Source organism: Podarcis liolepis (assembly GCF_965112155.1).
Source record: "Podarcis liolepis genome assembly, chromosome: W".
Classification (NCBI taxonomy): Eukaryota; Metazoa; Chordata; class Lepidosauria; order Squamata; family Lacertidae; genus Podarcis; species Podarcis liolepis.
In genome coordinates this window covers 29077595-29096763 of record NC_139568.1, presented here as the reverse complement: position 1 = coordinate 29096763, position 19169 = coordinate 29077595, and the positions used below count along the sequence as shown (strand labels likewise).

Sequence of the window (19169 nt, the reverse complement as noted above, 5' to 3'; positions counted from 1 at the left end):
AAAGGATTACGAAAGGAGCAGGAATCCACTACCGGCGGTAAGAGAAAATGGAGTACAACGTAAGGCTGGGAGAGAGGGAAAACAAAAAAAGCTGCCGCTAAGTGGTTGTAGAAGAGAGACCTCAGATACAAAGTATAAGGACTCTGAGGCAAAGTAACAAATGAAAATATCTTAAGGGATTAGAAAGAAGTGAAAGGAATTTTTCTGTTCAACTTGGTGAGATAGCAGCGTTTATGACCGGGAAGAGATTGCAGGGGCGGTTTCATGGCAATTAACTCCTTTGCACGCCGTCTGTAAACATAGTCTGAGTCAAGCAGCATACGCTTAGAGACTTTTATTATTCACACCTGTCAGGGGTTTAGGAGCAGAGGCACGGGCAAGGGAGGAAACAGAGAGCGAAGGGGAGGAGGCAGAAGAAAAGATGAGTGATGACGACGACCCGAGATCTCCTAGTCTTTCCAGTGAATCAGAGGATTCACAGAAAGGAGCACCAGTGGCCAGGGCAAGGGGGGAGTCTAGGGGGGCACCCCAGGAAGATAGAGCCAGAGGGGACTCAGGGGGGAGCAGCTGGAAATCGGGACCAGCGTCACCGCCAGGAAGCAGGGAAGAGGAAGGGAGCCAGGGGGGAAGCGCTGGCAGCTCACCACAGGAGGGAGGGCATGAGTCAGGAGTGGCCACACCTCCATCGGGGAGCGAAGAAACGGTTAAGAGGAAAGTGGAAGGTTGGGCGCGCGCGCCAAGTTCAAATGCAGAGGAAGGCGGCGCAGTAAGCAGCCCCGAAAGGGAACCAGGTCCTAAAGCCCGGCGCAAGGAGGCAGGAGGGTCCGGGTCAGCGTCAGAAGAATCCCGGAAGGAAGAAGCCCCGGGGGGTAGAGGGACCCAGAGGAGGACAGTCAGGCGGAAAAGGTGGAGCAAGGCTAGGATATTAAGTTGGTGCACACGGGGCGGAGACTCAGACGGAGCTTCGCCGACCTAGCTACTAGACGTAGAGTTGCGCGCAGCAGCGTGAGAATGGAAACTGTAATTCAATAAAGACTTTTACTTAATGATCGCTGGCTAGCGTGATCCTCTGTGAGCTAGGATCTTCAAGCAGCTCTGACAGTAAGCTCCGTCTCCCTCTTGTGGGCATCTACAGCCTCGAGGAGGGGAGAGAAACAGGTGCCTACTAGCGAGCTCACGAACGGCAGACGACATGACGGCTGAGCAGCAGATAGAGGAACTCAGAAACGCAGTGGCACAACTGAACGCCGAGGCTCTCGCATCCAGGAAGAGAGAGGAGGAGGCAGCTGCCGCCTGCAGGGATCTCCAGGTCAGGTTAGACGTGCTGACAAAGCAGACACCCCGGCAGGAGGGAATTGGGTTGGCGAGACGGACAGGCGGGCTGGTCTCTCACTTCGATGGGAACCTGCAACAGTATCCCAACTTTAGAGCCGACGTACTGTGCACACTGCAACTGCTGCATAAAGACTTTAGAGATGAACAAGAGAGAGTGGGGTTCATCATGTCCCATTTGCATGGGGATGCGAAAGCATGGCTACGCAATTTATGGAGAGATAAGGATCCGGCGCTCCAGAATGCAGATGCCTTTATTAAAGCGATGGATGGGTGTTTTTTATCAAGTATTGACGTGGATCTTGCACGGAAGGAGGTGCATGGGCTGAGACAAGGGAGGGCCAGCGTCAGGCAGTATCATGCCCGCTTTTTCGCCTTGGTCAGTGCCCTGGAATGGGACAGAGATTCGGCTCCTGTAAGAGACCTCTTTTGGGAGGGGCTGCACAACTCGATTAAAGATGAGATCGCGAGGGGGGAGAGACCCCGAACCACCCAGGAGGTCGTTCAGAGGGCACTGGCAGTGGGGGTGAGGCTGGAAGGACGTCCGTGGAGCAGGGACGAAGGGCGTGGAGGGCGCGAACCAGCCGGGGGCCCCTCCTTCCTTCCCAGAGAAGCAGCGCGGGCGCAATCCACGCCTCCGCCAGGAGGAGGAGCCGAACCTATGGAGGTTGGAGGTGCAAGGGCTCAGTCAGCAACCAGAGCCCTAGCACCGGCAGCAGTGAAAGCGAAGCCTCCTAGAGGGAACAGGAAGTGTTACGTCTGTGAGGAGCCAGGGCATATGGCAAAAGAGTGTCCCCAGAGGCCCCACAAGCTCACTGCAGCCTCAGCAATGGTGACTGCAGCAACGCAGCAAGGAGGACCACAGCAGGGAAACGACGCTGTCTGGCTGGAGGAAGAGGCACTGGGGCCCAGCCAGACGTGTTAGTGACGCAGTCCCCAGAGATTTTACAGCCCGTGAACCCCCTCCCGCCCAAACCAGTAGTGAGGCTCACAGCATCTCTCCAGCTGCCCAATGGAATCACCATGGACGTGCCAATCACCATTGACTCAGGCAGCAATGCGGACTTTATAGGGCAGGACTTTGTCGACAGGCACGCTGTGCAGTTGCTGCCGGCCACACTGCCCCTGCAGGTTGTCACGGTGGATGGCAGGGAGCTGCTCGGGGGGCAAGTGGTGAAGCAGACGCCACCAATGGTGATGCGACTTGGGAATCACAGAGAAATCATCAGCTTCAACGTCACTCAACTATCTGACACGCCCATTGTATTGGGCATGAGTTGGCTGGACAAGCACAGCCCAACGATGGCTTGGTACCAGAGGCAGCTGACCTTCGGCTCTTCCTTTTGTGCTGAACACTGCATCGTGCCCAGGCAGGAAGGAGAGGAAGAGGAGTCACAGCTGCTGCTAGGCACGCTGCAAGCGATTCCCCACAAGTACGCTGAATTTTTGGAAGTTTTCTGCGAGAAGGAGGCAGACAGGCTACCCCCTCACAGACCATATGACTGCAAAATTGACCTGCTGCCGGGGGCGGCGCTGCCTAAAGGGAAACTGTATTCCATGTCAGAGGACGAACTGCAAGAACTCAAGGAGTTCATTGATCATAATTTGCAGCGCGGCTTCATCCGGGAGTCCAGGGCAGTGGGGGGCAGTCCCGTATTCTTTGTTAAGAAGCGGGACACGCCCCAAAAGAGACTCGTAGTGGATTACAGGATTTTGAACAGTGTGACTAGGCCATCGGACTTCCCCATGCCCCGAATTGACGACCTCCTCGCAAAGGTACGGAAGGGCAGAGTGTTCACCAAGTTGGACCTGCGGGGGGCGTACAACCTCATTCGCATGCGGGAGGGTGATGAGTGGAAGACAGCCATGTTCACGCCACTGGGGACCTACGAATATAGAGTTATGCCTTTTGGATTGCAAAATGGCTCCCACGTTTTTCAAGCGTTTATGCATCACGTGTTGGCGGGACTTCTCTACAAGACGTGCGTCTGTTTCTTAGATGACATCCTGATCTTTTCGGAGTCGCAGCAGGAGCATGACAAACACGTCAAGGAAGTGCTGAGCAGGCTAAAGCAACATAGGCTCTACGCCAAGCTGGAGAAGTGCCAATTTGACGTGCCGGAGGTGGATTTTCTGGGCTACAAGCTGTCTGACAAGGGGCTCGCCATGGACAGCGCCAAGGTTCGAGCGGTGTTGGATTGGAAGAGCCCGCGCAACCGGAAGGAGGTCCAACGGTTTGTCGGCTTTGCGAACTTCTATCGCAAGTTTATCAAGGGCTTCGCGATGCAGACGGCGGCCATCACTGACACGCTTAGCTCCAAAAAAAAGAAGTTCATTTGGACAGAGCAGGCGGAGCAGTCCTTTCAGGCACTCAAGCGTCTCTTCGCGTCGGAAGAGCAGCTGCTTCATGTCAACCCCAGCAAGCCGATGAGGGTGGAGACAGACGCCTCGGACAGAGCCGTGGGGGCGGTCCTGCTGCAGAAAGACCCGCAGGGGGTGTGGCGACCGGGAGCGTTTTACTCCAGGAAGCTCAGCAAGTCCGAGCAGAACTACACCATATGGGACAGGGAGTTGCTGGCCATTCACGCAGCGTTCAAGGCGTGGAGGCACTTTCTGATCGGCGCCAAGCACACGGTGCAGGTTTGCACGGACCACAAGAATCTAGAGCACTGGCGCACGGCACAGTTCCTGAACCAGAGGCAGATACGTTGGGCTGAGTTCTTTGCGAACTTCGACTTCCGAATAGAGTATGTCCCGGGGGACACCAACATCATGGCAGACGCTCTCTCCCGTAAGCCACAGTATCTGGAGGACGCAACACCAGCGGCCGCCATGCACATCTTCGCACCAACAGTGTGGGCGTGCGCCGCGGCGACCGTGGACCTAGAGGCGGTGCGACGAGCGTTGCAGGGGGACTCCTTCGCACAAGCAAAGATGGCAGAGGTGCAAAGGGGCAAGGCAGCGGCCGACGGTTTCCAGCTAAGAGATGGATTGCTCATCCGTAAAGGGGCCATCTACGTGCCGGGAGACGAACTTCGAGCCAAGGTGCTGCAGCAGCTGCACGACGCGCCCACGGCCGGGCACTTTGGCAAGGAGAAGACGGTGGAATTAGTAGCCAGGGATTTCTGGTGGCCTGGAATGAGAGGGGAGGTCGCAGACTACGTGGCGAGGTGTGACACCTGCCAGAGGGCCAAACCAGTGCACAAACCGCCGGCCGGACTGTTGGAACCGCTGCAAACTCCGGTCGAACCTTGGGAAAGGGTGGCCCTGGACTTTGTCACGGATCTGCCCAGCTCAAGGGGCAAGACGGCAGTGCTGGTGGTGGTGGACCTGTTTTCCAAGATGGCGCATTTCATTCCGTGTGCTAAGGTGGCCACGGCGGAGCAAACCGCCAAACTGTTCATAGACCACGTGTTCAAGGTTCACGGTCTGCCACGGTCTATTCTGTCCGACCGGGGGCGGCAGTTCATCTCGAATTTCTGGCAGAAGCTGATGGGCTTCCTGAACGTCAAGATCAACCTGGCGTCGGCGAGACACCCGCAGACCAACGGGCAAGCGGAACGGGTCAATGCCATCATGCAGCAGTACCTGAGATGTTATGCAAATCAACAGCCTGCGACGTGGGTGGATTACCTGCCGCTTGCCGAGTTCGCCTACAACAACACGAAGCACGTGTCCACGGGGGTCACGCCGTTCTTCGCCAACAACGGGAGGCACCCCAGAACCTTCCCGGGACTGGAAAGAATGGGGGAGGGGGAGCCGCAGACAGCAGATGCGTTCGCGTCGGAGCTGCAGGAAGTCCACGATCAGCTGAGGCGCCACCTGGAGCTGGCCAAGCACGCATACAAGGTACAAGCAGACAAGCACAGAAGGGTTGGAGAAGAGCTCCACGTGGGAGACTGGGTTTGGTTAGCAGCCCACGCAGTGCCGGCCAGGTCGTTGGCCAAGAAGAAACTAGGGCATAAACAACTGGGGCCCTACCAAGTCGAAGAGCAGGTCAACCCGGTAGCTTTCAGACTGGCACTTCCGGAGGGTTCCAGAATGCATCCGGTATTCCACAGATCGGTGCTCACTCCCTACAAGGCACCGCACAGGTTCCAGGAACCCGGAACGGCGCCGAGTCCGGCCAGAGACAGAACAGGGCACGCGGGAGTGGCACAGAAGGAGCGCATCAACGAAGTCACGGAGATTTTGGACTCCAGATGGGGGGAAGAGGGGGTAGAATACTTTCTCGCCAAGGAGGGCACCCCGGCCAGTGCGAACAGCTGGGTGCCGGGCTACGCCTTAGACGAACCTCTGCTCAAAGACGAGTTTCATGCCCTCTTCCCACATAGACCTATGCCAGCAGACTTTTTCGACGACTGGCTTTTCACGCCCACGCTTTCGGCCAGCACGTTCCGGGGGTTCGACTCGGACGAGGAACCGACACGAGACGTCCGTTCCCCGGAGGGGTCACCCTCGGGATCTGCCTCAGAACCCTCGTATTGGTGGGACGATAGGCCAGAGGAGCAGTTCCGCAGAAAGTGGCTGGAATGCTCAGGACGAGCAACGCCGCCAGGAGGAAGTGAGGGAGAGACGGACATGGACATTTTCGGGGACGACCCTGGTTTCGAGCACGGCGGCACAGAGATGGAAGCGGAGGTGACCGTCGTCGACGAGAGCAGGGAGGAAGACCCGGGAGAGTTCAGATGGAGGCCCGCCACGGGAAGCGACCGATATCCGACGTTCGTCCCTTTGCAACAGCAGCCCCCAGCTCCAGCACCGGAAGGAGGGGAGGGGGGAATGGGGGGCTTCGAGGGGGGGATGGATGTCAGGGGTTTAGGAGCAGAGGCACGGGCAAGGGAGGAAACAGAGAGCGAAGGGGAGGAGGCAGAAGAAAAGATGAGTGATGACGACGACCCGAGATCTCCTAGTCTTTCCAGTGAATCAGAGGATTCACAGAAAGGAGCACCAGTGGCCAGGGCAAGGGGGGAGTCTAGGGGGGCACCCCAGGAAGATAGAGCCAGACGGGACTCAGGGGGGAGCAGCTGGAAATCGGGACCAGCGTCACCGCCAGGAAGCAGGGAAGAGGAAGGGAGCCAGGGGGGAAGCGCTGGCAGCTCACCACAGGAGGGAGGGCATGAGTCAGGAGTGGCCACACCTCCATCGGGGAGCGAAGAAACGGTTAAGAGGAAAGTGGAAGGTTGGGCGCGCGCGCCAAGTTCAAATGCAGAGGAAGGCGGCGCAGTAAGCAGCCCCGAAAGGGAACCAGGTCCTAAAGCCCGGCGCAAGGAGGCAGGAGGGTCCGGGTCAGCGTCAGAAGAATCCCGGAAGGAAGAAGCCCCGGGGGGTAGAGGGACCCAGAGGAGGACAGTCAGGCGGAAAAGGTGGAGCAAGGCTAGGATATTAAGTTGGTGCACACGGGGCGGAGACTCAGACGGAGCTTCGCCGACCTAGCTACTAGACGTAGAGTTGCGCGCAGCAGCGTGAGAATGGAAACTGTAATTCAATAAAGACTTTTACTTAATGATCGCTGGCTAGCGTGATCCTCTGTGAGCTAGGATCTTCAAGCAGCTCTGACAACACCTCTTTGTTACTCACACCTCTCATATTGGTACAAAGGACAGAAACTGCTATTTTACTCGGGCCAGCTAAAAGAGTGAAAAACAGATTGGCAGCAGGAGGAGGGAAGACGCGGAGAGGCAGCGCCCTTCCAGTGACGTTTGGAAGGAAAAAGAGATTTGTGTGTTTGGAGAAAGCAGCGAGTTTCCGTACCAACACCCTCATTTCTTGTTCTTCTCCCCGATATAAAGAGTCACAACCTAATACGTTGGCTGGAGAAGAGGGGGTTTACTTTCTAGATTATTTCCCCGCTACAGCGGAAAGAGACTGAGAACTTTTGGAAAGGGGGAAAGCGAAATCAAGACGGTGGGTCAGGACTTTTTGCAACATATAAAAGCTTTTCCACTCAGGAGACGCTCTAATTGGGTCCTGCCCCACACCCATATGCCCACTTTTGGATTAAGACACACCCCACACTCCGTTTAAGTTCCAGTGGATTATTGGCCACTGGGATTTAAGCCAATGGTCTCAGTAACTTTGGCGATTATTTCTGTGCTGCTTATATAGTCCTTTTATGAACTTTGCAAGCTCTTTTTCTTTTTTTTCTCTCCTTTTCTCTTTTTTGCTCTGTGCCACTGGTTGATATTTGGGTCACCCTCTTCCTCCCCTCATTGTTTGATTACCTTCTTTATCTTGATCGCTTTCCCTTATCCTCCTAATAGGCTTTTTCTTTTTTTCCCTTCTTTTTCCCCCCCTGTGGTACGGTACCTCCTTATTCTTAGCCCCCCCCCCCAATGGCGGACAAAACAAAGTGAAACAGTTTAACGGACTAGAGAGAAGGGAAAGGAAGCTTTCTGTCTCACCAGGTCGGAGACTGCGATAGCAATGACCGGCGCGGATTTTTGTGGATGGTTTTTCCTTCCTTCACTCCTTGGAATACAGCGCTCCTCCACCTCTTTGAATACAACGTTCAAGAGGGGAGCGACACAAACAGTACAGCTTCAATTTTCCCTGTAACATCTGAGAGACGTGGGTTTTGCCACTAGAATACTTTCTCTCTTTATACCAAAGGAGGAAGACTATTAAATATATAAAATGAAAAACGGATCGAAAAAGGGGGTGGGAACACCAGTAGAAAGGAGGCCATCAAGACAAGAAGAGGGGAAAGAGGCGAAAGAAATCAAAGATTACGATAGTTTGATGGCTGAAATAAGAAAAGAATTTAAAAATAATGAACAATATATCGAGAGAAAGTTATTAGAAGTGCAAGATATTTTGGATAAGAAATTGGAGGGGGTGGTAGGCGAACTGACAGGAAAAGTTAAAGAATTATCGGTAAGAGCTAAGGTACTGGAGGATTCAATGAAAAGGGTGCAAAAAGATACGAAGGACAGTAAGAAGGAGGTGGACAGGATTAGAGTAGAAGTGAAAGAGATAGGAAAGATACAGGAAGAGCTGATGGACAACATGGCTATGACACAGATGAGACAAAATCAATCAAATCTGAAGTTTAGAGGAATACCGGAGAGTCTAAATGAGAATATAAGATCTAAAATGGTTAAAGAGTTAGCAACTTGGCTAGACAGGAAGGAAGAAGAGATAAATTACTCTCTTGTAAACATATTCAGGATAAAAACAAAATCGGTCAAAGCCAAAGGGAAAAAATTACCAGGAGATGTATTAGCCATGTTAAATTCGTTGGAGATAAGAAATGAAATACTGAAACAGAATTATAACAAAAGGTTATATATTGAAGGAAACCCAATTATTATATTAAAATAGATTCCTTCGAGATTTCTTCCAAGGAGGGACCCTTATAAAAAACTAACCAACCAGCTGAAGAAAAACGGGATCCTGTATAGATGGGAATTCCCGGAAGGTATTTCATTCTACTTCAAGGAAAAAAGATTTAAACTGTCCACCCCTTCAGAACTTCAGAAATTTGCAAGGAGATACGAGAAGGACTTTGGAAGGATGACGGGGTGGGAGGAGGAGGTTGGGAAGCAACAGGGGGAGGAGGGGGAGGGAGAGGAGAGCGAAGAAGAAGAAGGAGAGGAGGGAGAAAGGGAAGAAGTAGAGATAGAAGACAAAGAACAGTAGTTTCTATTTAGATTTGATAAACTTATTAACACTATATAACAGATGACTTTAAAAATACTAAATTGGAATGTGAATGGGCTGAACAATAAAAACAAAAGGAACCAGATTGCACATATATTATTGAAAAAGAATTGCGACCTAATTTGTCTACAAGAGACTCATGTAATAAACAAGCATAAGAGAATTCTGAGTAACAAGAGACTAGGATTGGACTTTGTGACATCGGATAAGGTTAAGAAAAGAGGCGTAGTAATATATATAAAGGAAAAATTTGAACCAAAATTATTGTATAAAGATGATCAAGGGAGACTGATTGTAGTACAGATGGTCTTTCAAGGAGAAAAAATAATTGTTGTTGGAATATATGCGCCAAATGAATTAGGTAATAAGTTAATGGAGTGGATGGATCAAAAAATGATACTGATGGGTGACTTTAATGGGGTGGTAGCACCAGACTTGGATAGATCAACAAAAAAGCAAAAGACGAAGGAAGGTAAACTACCCTGCTCTTTTTTTGACATGGTTGATAATATGGGACTAATTGACGCCTGGAGATTTAAAAACCCCACTATTAAACAATACACCTTCTTTTCAAACCCAAACCAGAGTTGGGGAAGAACAGATAGTGTTTGGATATCGAAGGAAATGATACAAAATTTAATTAAGTCTGAAATTCTTCCACGAACAATATCTGATCATAATGCGGTTTCTATAGAATTAAGAGGTAAAGATGTTAGAGTAGGATGATGGAGAATGAATGAATTCTTATTCAATGATCAGAAAATTGTAACAAAGGCTAAAGAAACAATTGAAGAATACTTTAAATGGAATTTAAATGGAGAAACTGCTATAGAGATGGTGTGGGATGCAGGAAAGGCAGTTATGAGGGGTTTTTTGATTCAGAAAAATAGTCACTTAAGGAAAGAAAAAGAGAAAAAGAAAGAACAGATTTTAACACAGATAATAGAAAATGAAAGAAAATTAACTATTAACCCTGATGAGAAGACGGCAAAACAAAAAATATAAAGATACTACAAGCCAAATTTTCTACAATAATCAACCAAGAGATTGAATGGAAAATTAAAACGGTGAAACAGAAGAACTTTGAATCAGCAAATAGGGTAGGGAAATATTTGGCGTGGCAAATAAGAGAAAGAAGGAAACAAAATGTGATTTGTAAGATAAGGGAAGGAGAAAGGATGGTAGAGGAACCAAAAGAGATAAAAAAGATATTTCAAAAGTATTATAAGGATTTATATAAAAGAGGAAAGGAAACAGATTATGAAATAGATTGCTTCTTACAAGAACACCATCTGCAACAGATCTCAAAAGAAGAAAAAGAGCTATTAGATCAAAACATTACACAAGAAGAGATAAAGGAGGCTATAAAAAAGATGAAATCCGGGAAAGCGCCGGGGCCGGATGGCCTTCCGGCTAAATACTACAAAATATTAAGTGACCAAGTATCACCAATGTTATGTGAAGTGATGAACAATATAATAAAAGAGGGAAGGATCCCGAACACCTGGAAGGAAGCATATATTACATTGATTCCTAAAAAAGATGTGGATGCTCTGGAAGTGAAGAATTATAGGCCAATTTCGTTATTAAATAATGATTATAAACTGTTTGCTGACGTAATGGCAGAAAGATTAAAAAAGGTTTTAAACAACAGAATTCATAAAGATCAAACGGGCTTCCTTCCAGGGAGACAACTAAGGGACAATGTAAGAAATGTGATAGACATTATTGAATATTTGGACACCAGAATAGATAAACAGGCAGCCCTGGTATTCATAGATGCCGAAAAGGCATTTGATAATATTTCATGGGGCTTCCTGATGAAAAGTTTGAAATTTATGGGAATGGGAGAAAAATTTAGAAGAGGCATAGAAGCAATTTATCATGAACAAAAGGCAAAACTGGTAATAAATAATACTACAACGGAATTTTTTAATATACATAAAGGGACTAGACAAGGTTGCCCCCTGTCTCCTCTATTGTTTATAACAGTATTAGAAATACACAATAAGAGACTGAGAGAAGCAACAGAGGTTAAAGGAATTAAGGTTGGAAAGAGGGAATACAAAATCAAAGCTTTTGCGGATGATATTGTACTAACACTAGAGGACCCAAAGAATAGCGTAAAAGAAGCCCTACAAATATTTGAAGAGTTTGGTGCTGTGGCAGAACTCAAGGTAAATAAAAATAAAACTAAAATGTTGGTTAAAAACTTAACTAAGGAAGAAACGACAGATCTAGAACAAAGGGTGGGTATTATGACAGCTAAAAAAGTGAAATATCTCGGAGTGTGGATTACGACAAAAAACATAAATTTATATAACGATAATTACGAGGCCACATGGAGGAATATAAAGAAAGACCTGGAAATCTGGGGGAGGATGAAACTATCCTTTTTGGGGAGGATAGCGGTTGTTAAAATGAATGTTCTGCCCAGAATGTTGTTCTTATTTCAAACTATCCCTGTACTTAAAGGTTTAAAGCAGTGTAAGGAATGGCAGAGAGCCCTGGCAAGATATATCTGGCAGGGAAAAAGACCGCGGATAAAAATGAAAATATTGGTAGACAAAAAGGAAAGAGGAGGCTTTTCCTTACCGGACTTGAGTCTATATTATGAAGCCGCGTCTTTATTGTGGCTAAAAGACTGGATAAGATTGGAAAATAGAGATATAATAGATTTGGAGGGCTTCAATAACAGGTACGGATGGCATTCGTACCTGTGGTACGAAAAGGTGAAGGTTCATAGGGGCTTCCTAAACCATATTTTTAGGGGACCAATATACCAGGTATGGGAGAGAAATAAAAATCTCCTGGAAAGGAAGACTCCCTGGTGGATCTCACCATTAGAGGTGTTAACGATTAGGAAAACAAATATGGAAGAGAGGAATGCCACCTATGAAGAACTTATAAGTAAAACAGAACAAGGGAACAAACTTAGACCCTACGAAGAGATAAAAAACTTATTCACTGGCTGGTTGCAATACCACCAGGTGAATGATTTGTTAAAAGAAGATAAAAAGAAACTGGGCTTTGAAGACAAAAAATCTAAGTTCCACGTGGAGGTAGTTGAAGGTAAAAATAAAATACTGTCTAGGATATATGATATGCTACTGGAGTGGTACACAAAAGACGAGGAGGTGAAGGAGGCAATGATTAAATGGGCAATAGACATCGGCCATAATCTTGACTTTGAATGGTGGGAGGAACTGTGGAACAGTAGTATAAAGTTTACGGCGTGTATGGCACTGAGGGAAAATATCTGGAAAATGATATATAGGTGGTATCACACGCCGGTGAAATTGGCTAAAATGTATAGGTTAAAGAATAAAAGATGTTGGAAATGTGGTGAAGCAGAAGGCGACTTTTATCACATGTGGTGGTCATGTAATAAAGTGAAAGGCTTTTGGGAACTAATTTATAACGAGCTTAAAAAAATACTTAAATACACTTTTCCCAAAAGACCTGAAGCCTTTCTGCTAGGAATGATAGGTAAAGAAATTAGAAAAGAAGATAAGAACATATTTCTTTATGCCACCACAGCTGCAAGAATTATGTTGGCGCAAAACTGGAAAACGGAAACCATACCCAGTATAAAGGATTGGCAGGTCAAAATGGTAAACTATGCCGAGCTTGCTAGACTAACAGGTAGAATACGAGACCAAGATGAACAGAAATTTCAAAAAAATTGGAATAAATATTGGAATTATGTCGGAACCAATTTGTAGAGGAAACTGGCGGGGTTGGAATAAATCTAACAGTGAGTGATTAACTTTTAAGAATAAAAAAAAATACGTGATTGTGGAATTTATTTGATACTTACCAAAAGGGTGGAGGGGAGTCCAGGGCTCGGCAGAGCCCGAAATATTATGATTTTCTTTATCTTTTTATGATTTTTTGTATAATTTGGGGAAGGGAAATAATAAATTATGTAAATATGTACTCATATGTATACTGATATGTTTAGCGGTATGTCTATTTGTATATTTTCTTTGTGTAATTTGAATAAAAATGTACTGGGGGAAAAAAAGAAAAAAGAAAAAGAGAGAGTTGCATCTACGGAAGCTGTGAAGGTCCTGGGCAAGTCTTCCTGCCGGGGGGAGTCTGTTGCCGTGACAACCAGAGAGGACATCTGCAGAAGCCCCAAGGAGGGGGGTAGTGAGAAAATTGTTGCCCTGACGACCCAGGAATGTCAACAACAAGACTTTCTTACTGTAATAATCGACAGTGGAGCCGCCAACTCGCTGGTGCCATCTAGCAGTCTTTTGAGAAATTGCAGGACAGTAAAAACTCAGAAATTTGTGACGATCGCGGATGGAAGCAGAAAAAGACTAACAGAGACAGGCTTTTTCTTCTGTCCCTTCCTTAAGCATGAAGTCAAAGCTTTTGCGGTAACTGTTTGTTAAGTGTGCATGACCTACTAGTTGATGGTTTTCATGTCTCTTTTGCAGGTGACAAATGTGAATTTTCCAAGGATGGGAAACACGTGTACACAGTGCAGTCTAAAGATAATTTGTTTCCTCAGGAGAGGATGACACCGAAGAGGCGAAGGGCCAATGTGTGAATGTGGCGCCTCACCATGGTTGTTCACATATTTGGCACCGACGCTTCGCCCATTTGAATTGGAGATATCTTCAGAAAGCACCAGAGCTGACACAAGGGTGCAAATTTAATGTTTGTGACAAATCTTTAGATTGCAATGCATGTAAACAGGCAAAAATTGTGACATGCTCATATCCAAAGTCAGAGAGGCGGACCACACAACCCTTTGAATCAATTCATTCAGATTTGTGTGGACCCATGTCAGTTGAGTCACTGGGAGGATCAAAGTATTCTCTGCTTTTGATTGATGATTTTTCGAGGTCTGCTTGGACCTTCTCTCTGAAAACGAAAGGGGAGGCGGCTAAAATGATCAGGGATTGGATCACCGCAGTTGAGGTAACCTTTTCCACCAAAGTTCGTGGTTTTCAAAGTGACAGAGGTTCTGAATTCACTGGTTCTGCTTTACAGGATTTCTTTAGGGAGAAGGGGATTAGCCACCGTTTGACCACTCCTTACTCTCCGCAACAGAATGGGGTCGCAGAGAGAAGGAACAGGACGGTGGAGGAAGCTGTGTCTGCGATCCTTTGGGACGCAGGGCTACCCCAGAAATATTGGTCTGAGGCCTGGTGCTACGTTGTTCATACGCAGAATAGAGCAGTGTTTCCCAACCACTGTTCCACGGCACACTAGTGTGCCGCGAGATGTTGCCTGGTGTGCCGCGGGAAAAATTAAAAATTTCGAAAGTTTTTTTTTAAAAGTCAAATTTTCGATTGGGGCGCCGTCACTAGATGACCCCTGGGGTTCCCTCCCTCCCTCCCGCTCTGCGCCTCCCTCCTCCTCCTCCTCCTCCTCCGGGGAGGCCCTTCCTGGCTCTCGGCCAAGGCTTGGCGGCTGCCACTCACTCACTCGCTCGCCCACCCGTCCCTCCATCCCTGCACCCGGCCTCTCCCCCTCCGTCCCCGGCGCGGGGGCTGCCGGGATCCATAGTCCCCTCGCCCTTGGGCTCCGCGCCCGCGCGGGGTGTGCAAACTACGTTTCCTGCCGGGCCGGGCGTTTTGTTTGAAGTGCTCTTCTCCCGGCCATGGAATGAGCGCAGCGGCGGCGGCCGGGTGGGCAGGGGCTCTTCCGCGCAGACCCTGCGCAGCCTGCCTGCGGCCCCGCGGAGATCGGGAGGCAGGATGGAGCCCGGGGATCCCCGCGGAGGCGGAGCGGCGGAGGCGGAGGCTGCCCCCCAGGTAGGGCTGCGTCGGGGGGGTGTTTTATTTTTGAAATGCTGCATCTGCGCCAGAGGGGACGCATCGGACCGCGGGGAGACCCCTTGGCGGGTGTGCAAGGCAATGCATGCGTGCAGGCGTTGCATGGAGTGCAGTGCAATGCAATGGCAATGCGGCGCCCTGCATGCATGCATGCAACTTCCACCGGCGCTCTGGACTTAGCAGGTGAGGGGGGTCCACAGTGGGCGGCAGAGAGAGCCGGGAGGGCGAAGGGGAGCCGGGGGGGAGCAGCGCTGCTCCCCGAGCCGAGCCCGGGGGAAACTTCGGCGTCGTTGCGCCAGGTGTTGGAAGCGGAGGCTGGCGGGGACCCCTCACCTGCAAAACCTGGTCGCCTCTCATATATTTCGTGCATTGCATTCATCGCCCGCTTTCTCCTCCAAGGAGCTCCCGGGGGCGCGCGTGGTTCTCCCCGTGTTATCCTCGCAACAACAGCCCTGCGAGGTGGGTCAGGCGAGTGGCCCAAGGGAGCACCCAGGGATTGTCCTGGCCAGGTGGGGTGATTTGAACCCTGCTCTCTGCCCGGTCTTCGTCCTCATTTAGCCCCCACATGTGCATGACTGTGCATGACTGAGGTTTCCCCCCCTCGTCTTGGCTATGGTGTGAGTCTGTGCTGTTAATTAATGGGGTTCTGCCTTCGGAGAAGATGAGCCAGCCCTCAAGGAGGTGATTATGTAATTTGCTAGCAATTCATGTCCCTCCCGGCGTGACGCTGCGCGCTGACGTCATGGGGCTGTAATGGTGGTGTGCCTCGAGATTTTTTTCATGAAACAAGTGTGCCTTTGCCCAAAAAAGGTTGGGAAACACTGGAATAGAGTGTACAACTCTAGTGTAGGAAATACGCCGTATTTCTTACTGCATGGAAAGAAGCCCAAGGTACACTACCTCCGTGTGTTTGGTTGTGAGGCTTGGGTTCTTATTCCAAAGGCTCTACGCAAGAAAGGTGAGCCAAGATCTAAAAGAATAATCTTTGTAGGGTATGAGCCTGGCTCAAAGGCCTGGCGGTTTGCGTACCCAAGTGGAAACCAGTCTAGGTTGGTTATCAGCAATAGCGCTGAATTCTGTGAGCAAGCTGGTTGGAAACGTCTGCACGCTAATCCAGACGTGATTTCGCAGCAGTTCTATGACTCAGATGTTGAGGAGGAAGAGGAACTTGTTGCTGGGGACCATGGTCCAGAGCAACAGGGTCCACCACAGGGACAGAGTCCAAGGCAGGGACAGCTCAGGATCCCTCAGAGGGGGGAACCTAGAACACCTCCTCAGGCAAGTGTCAAATTTGAGCCAAAGAGTGAGCCTTCCTCACCTGCTGGACCAGCTGTAAGGCCCAAGAGGCGCAGCAGGTCAGAGGGGGAAGACACTGAAGATGATTTAGCTGGACCCAGTGAAGCAGCAGGGTCACCAGGATTCACACTGAGGAGATCAGCGAGGACAAGGAGGCCTCCTGATAGGTACGGTGCTTCAGGCGTCTGGGTAGGTTCAGCCAGATGTGAACCTGAATCCTTCGAGGATATTCAGAGTTTACCCGAGGAAGAAGCAGGCAAGTGGCACAGGGCAATGGACAAAGTGATGAAGTCCATGAAAGATCTAGGTGTGTTCTCACTCACAGAGTTGCCACCGGGCAAGCAGGCTGTGAGTTGCAGGTGGTTTTACCGCTTGAAACCCACTGACGCTGGAGAACCACAGTATAAAGCCAGGTTAGTTGCTCGAGCATTTACTCAGAGGAAGGGAATAGACTTCATGAAGGTGTATTCACCAACGTCACGAGCGGAGACTCTGAGAACGCTTTTAGCTTGTGCAGCACAGAGAGGCTGGAAGGTAAACCACTTTGATGTGGATGTTGCCTACCTTAACTCAGATCTCCAGGAGGAGCTGTACATGATTCCTCCTCCGGGGTTTGAGAACTTAAGGCAGGATGTTGTGTGGAGATTGCACAAATCCATCTATGGATTACGCCAATCTGCCAGAAACTGGAACATGTGCCTGAATGAAGCCTTAGAAGAGCTAGGTTTCAGGAGAAGTGTTGCTGATAGTTGCTTTTATTTGAGAGGATCAGGGGCAACACAAGAGTATTTGCAGATCTGGGTTGATGACTTGTTGTTTTTCTCAGAGACAGATGAACAGGCAGAGAAGTTTGCCAAAGAGCTAGGGAAACGGTTCAAGCTTAAACAGCTTGGTGCTGTCAAAACCTACCTAGGTGTCAGTGTTGAGCGTGCACAGGATGGAAGCTTCTTGCTCAGCCAGAGAGGCAAAATTGAGCAATTGCTTCAGAACATGAGGATGAGTGATTGTGCAGGAGTGAGAAGTCCTATGGAGACTTCAAAAATACTGAAGTGTTTCAGTCAGCCCTAGGGAGTTTGTTGTACTTGTCCCAGTGGAGCAGACCTGATATAGCGTTTGCTGTCAATCTGCTCAGCACGGAAGCTTCAAACCCTAGTGTGCAAGCCTGGAATGGCATCAAGAGAGTTCTGAGGTATTTGCAGGAAACCAAAGACTTTTGTCTTAGGTTGCCGGCACAAGGAGAAGTCAAACTGACTTGTCTTGTGGACTCGGATTGGGCTAATCTTGAGGATCGCAAGTCTGTGTCTGGCCTAGTGGTGAAGTTTGGGAACTCAGTACTTGGATGGAGGTCTAAGAAGCAAAGTCTTATAGCGCTCTCATCCACTGAGGCTGAGTTTAGTGCTCTTTCAGAGGTGTGCAGAGAAGTTCTATGCTTGCTTAGTGCAGGAACTCTGCGAAGTGGATTGTCTGCCGATACGTGTTTTCGAGGACAATCAACCATGCCTACGTTTGGCAGAGTCAGGTCAGTTCAAGGCTAGAACTAAACACCTAGACATTCGCTTTTGGAATGTGTGCCAGAGCGTTCAGGAGGGATTAGTTGCTCTGAAGTATTGTCCCTCTGCCAAGAACCTAGCTGATGGGTTCATGAAGCCACTCACCTTCCAAAGACATGGGGAGTTTTGCGAAGGTCTGGGTTTGGGACGACCAAGGGTCAAGGGTTGATTCTCCCCTGAGGCGCGAGGCAAGAGGGGGTGTTGGGTGTAGTGAAGGGTTAACCTTCTGTGCCTCAAGCCTGAGAGGAGGCGCTTACAAGGGAAGTAAGCCAGGACGTGACGAAAGCAGCTTGGAATGCTGTGAGCTGAGTGGGAACCGAAAGCAGTTCAGCCGCTGCACTGAGAGAGAAGGACGCAGAGAAAATGCAGCTTGAATCTGATGGTCTTTATGAATTGTAAACACACTATATTTGAGTAAATAAAGGGATAGTAGGACAGAAGAAACGTGTGGGACTTGTTTACTGCTCTCTCGACACACCCCGCTGTGTACTTCCGCTAATTGCTTTACGATCTACAGAGGCTCCCAGGGGAAGCGTGGCTGGGCGCCGAACAATAAAGCAATAAATCTACCGAACATGGCTCTCTATCAAGGGCTGTTTCAGACTCAGGCTGTGGCTGTTGCTCTGGTTCTGGCTCTGGCTCTTTCTCAGGCTCTGGTTCTGAATGAGGGCTTGGTTCTGGCACTGATTCAGGGTCTCGCTCTGGCTCTGGCACTCTATCAAGGACTGTTTCAGACTTAGGCTGTGGCTCTGGCTCTGTTTCCATTCTTACAATGGAATGTACACAAAACAATAATCCTTTCTGTATAAATTTTCCAATACATTCTGAAAACATAATAAACCCTTAATTGTTGTCCACCTCCTTTTAGTTCCTTTATCACTCGAATGCTAGCACGGAGTCAAAACTATTATTGTATTTTTGAACATATCTTGTATAACCATCCCATTTTTCTGCAAATTTTTGCTTTGAGATTCCTCTGAGTTTGCTAGTCAAGATTTTTTGGGATCTCTTTATCTAAAATACTTCATAGAAATGCCTCCATTTTTTTCGTAAAAGTTATCCCCATCATCTTTTTTAATTCATCGTATATCCCCCCCAAAAAAATATTAATCTTTTCACACGTCCACCACATGTGGCTCATGTCACCGTTATTTCCTCCACATCTCCAACAAGCATTCGCCAAATTTTTATACATTCTTGATCATCTGGAAGGAGTGAGGTACCACCTATGAGCCATTTTCATCATGTTCTCTCTTATATTATAGCTGGCTGTAAATTTCAAATTTACATTCCGTCAGTTTCCCCCATCTTTTAGCATAATTGGACGGCCCACATCTTGGGCCCACTTTATCATTGAAGCCTTAACCTCCTCATCCATTACTTTGTAGTCTAAAAGAAGTCTACATTTTTGCGATTATTTTGGTTTTACTATTCAGTAGTTCTCTTTCAAATCTTGAAGGCTCCTTTTCAAAACCTATCTGCTTATCCTGTCTGAACTCTTCATTCACCTAGAAGTAATCTAGCCAACTAGAAA

The 19169-nt window shown here is 48.7% G+C and overlaps 1 long non-coding RNA gene across 2 annotated transcripts in view; it reads right to left on the bottom strand.

Annotated features, from left to right (window-relative positions):
• LOC310697734 overlaps window positions 1-19169 on the bottom strand; it is a 422763-nt gene that overhangs the window by 362904 nt on the left and 40690 nt on the right. The window contains exon 1 of one of the 2 annotated variants that reach the window (XR_014521176.1): window positions 2210-2281. The exons of the other annotated variant lie outside the window; for it this stretch is intronic. This is a non-coding gene — a long non-coding RNA (uncharacterized lncRNA). Of the gene's footprint in view, window positions 1-2209; window positions 2282-19169 lie in introns of those variants that run through there. 2 annotated transcript variants of the gene reach the window in all.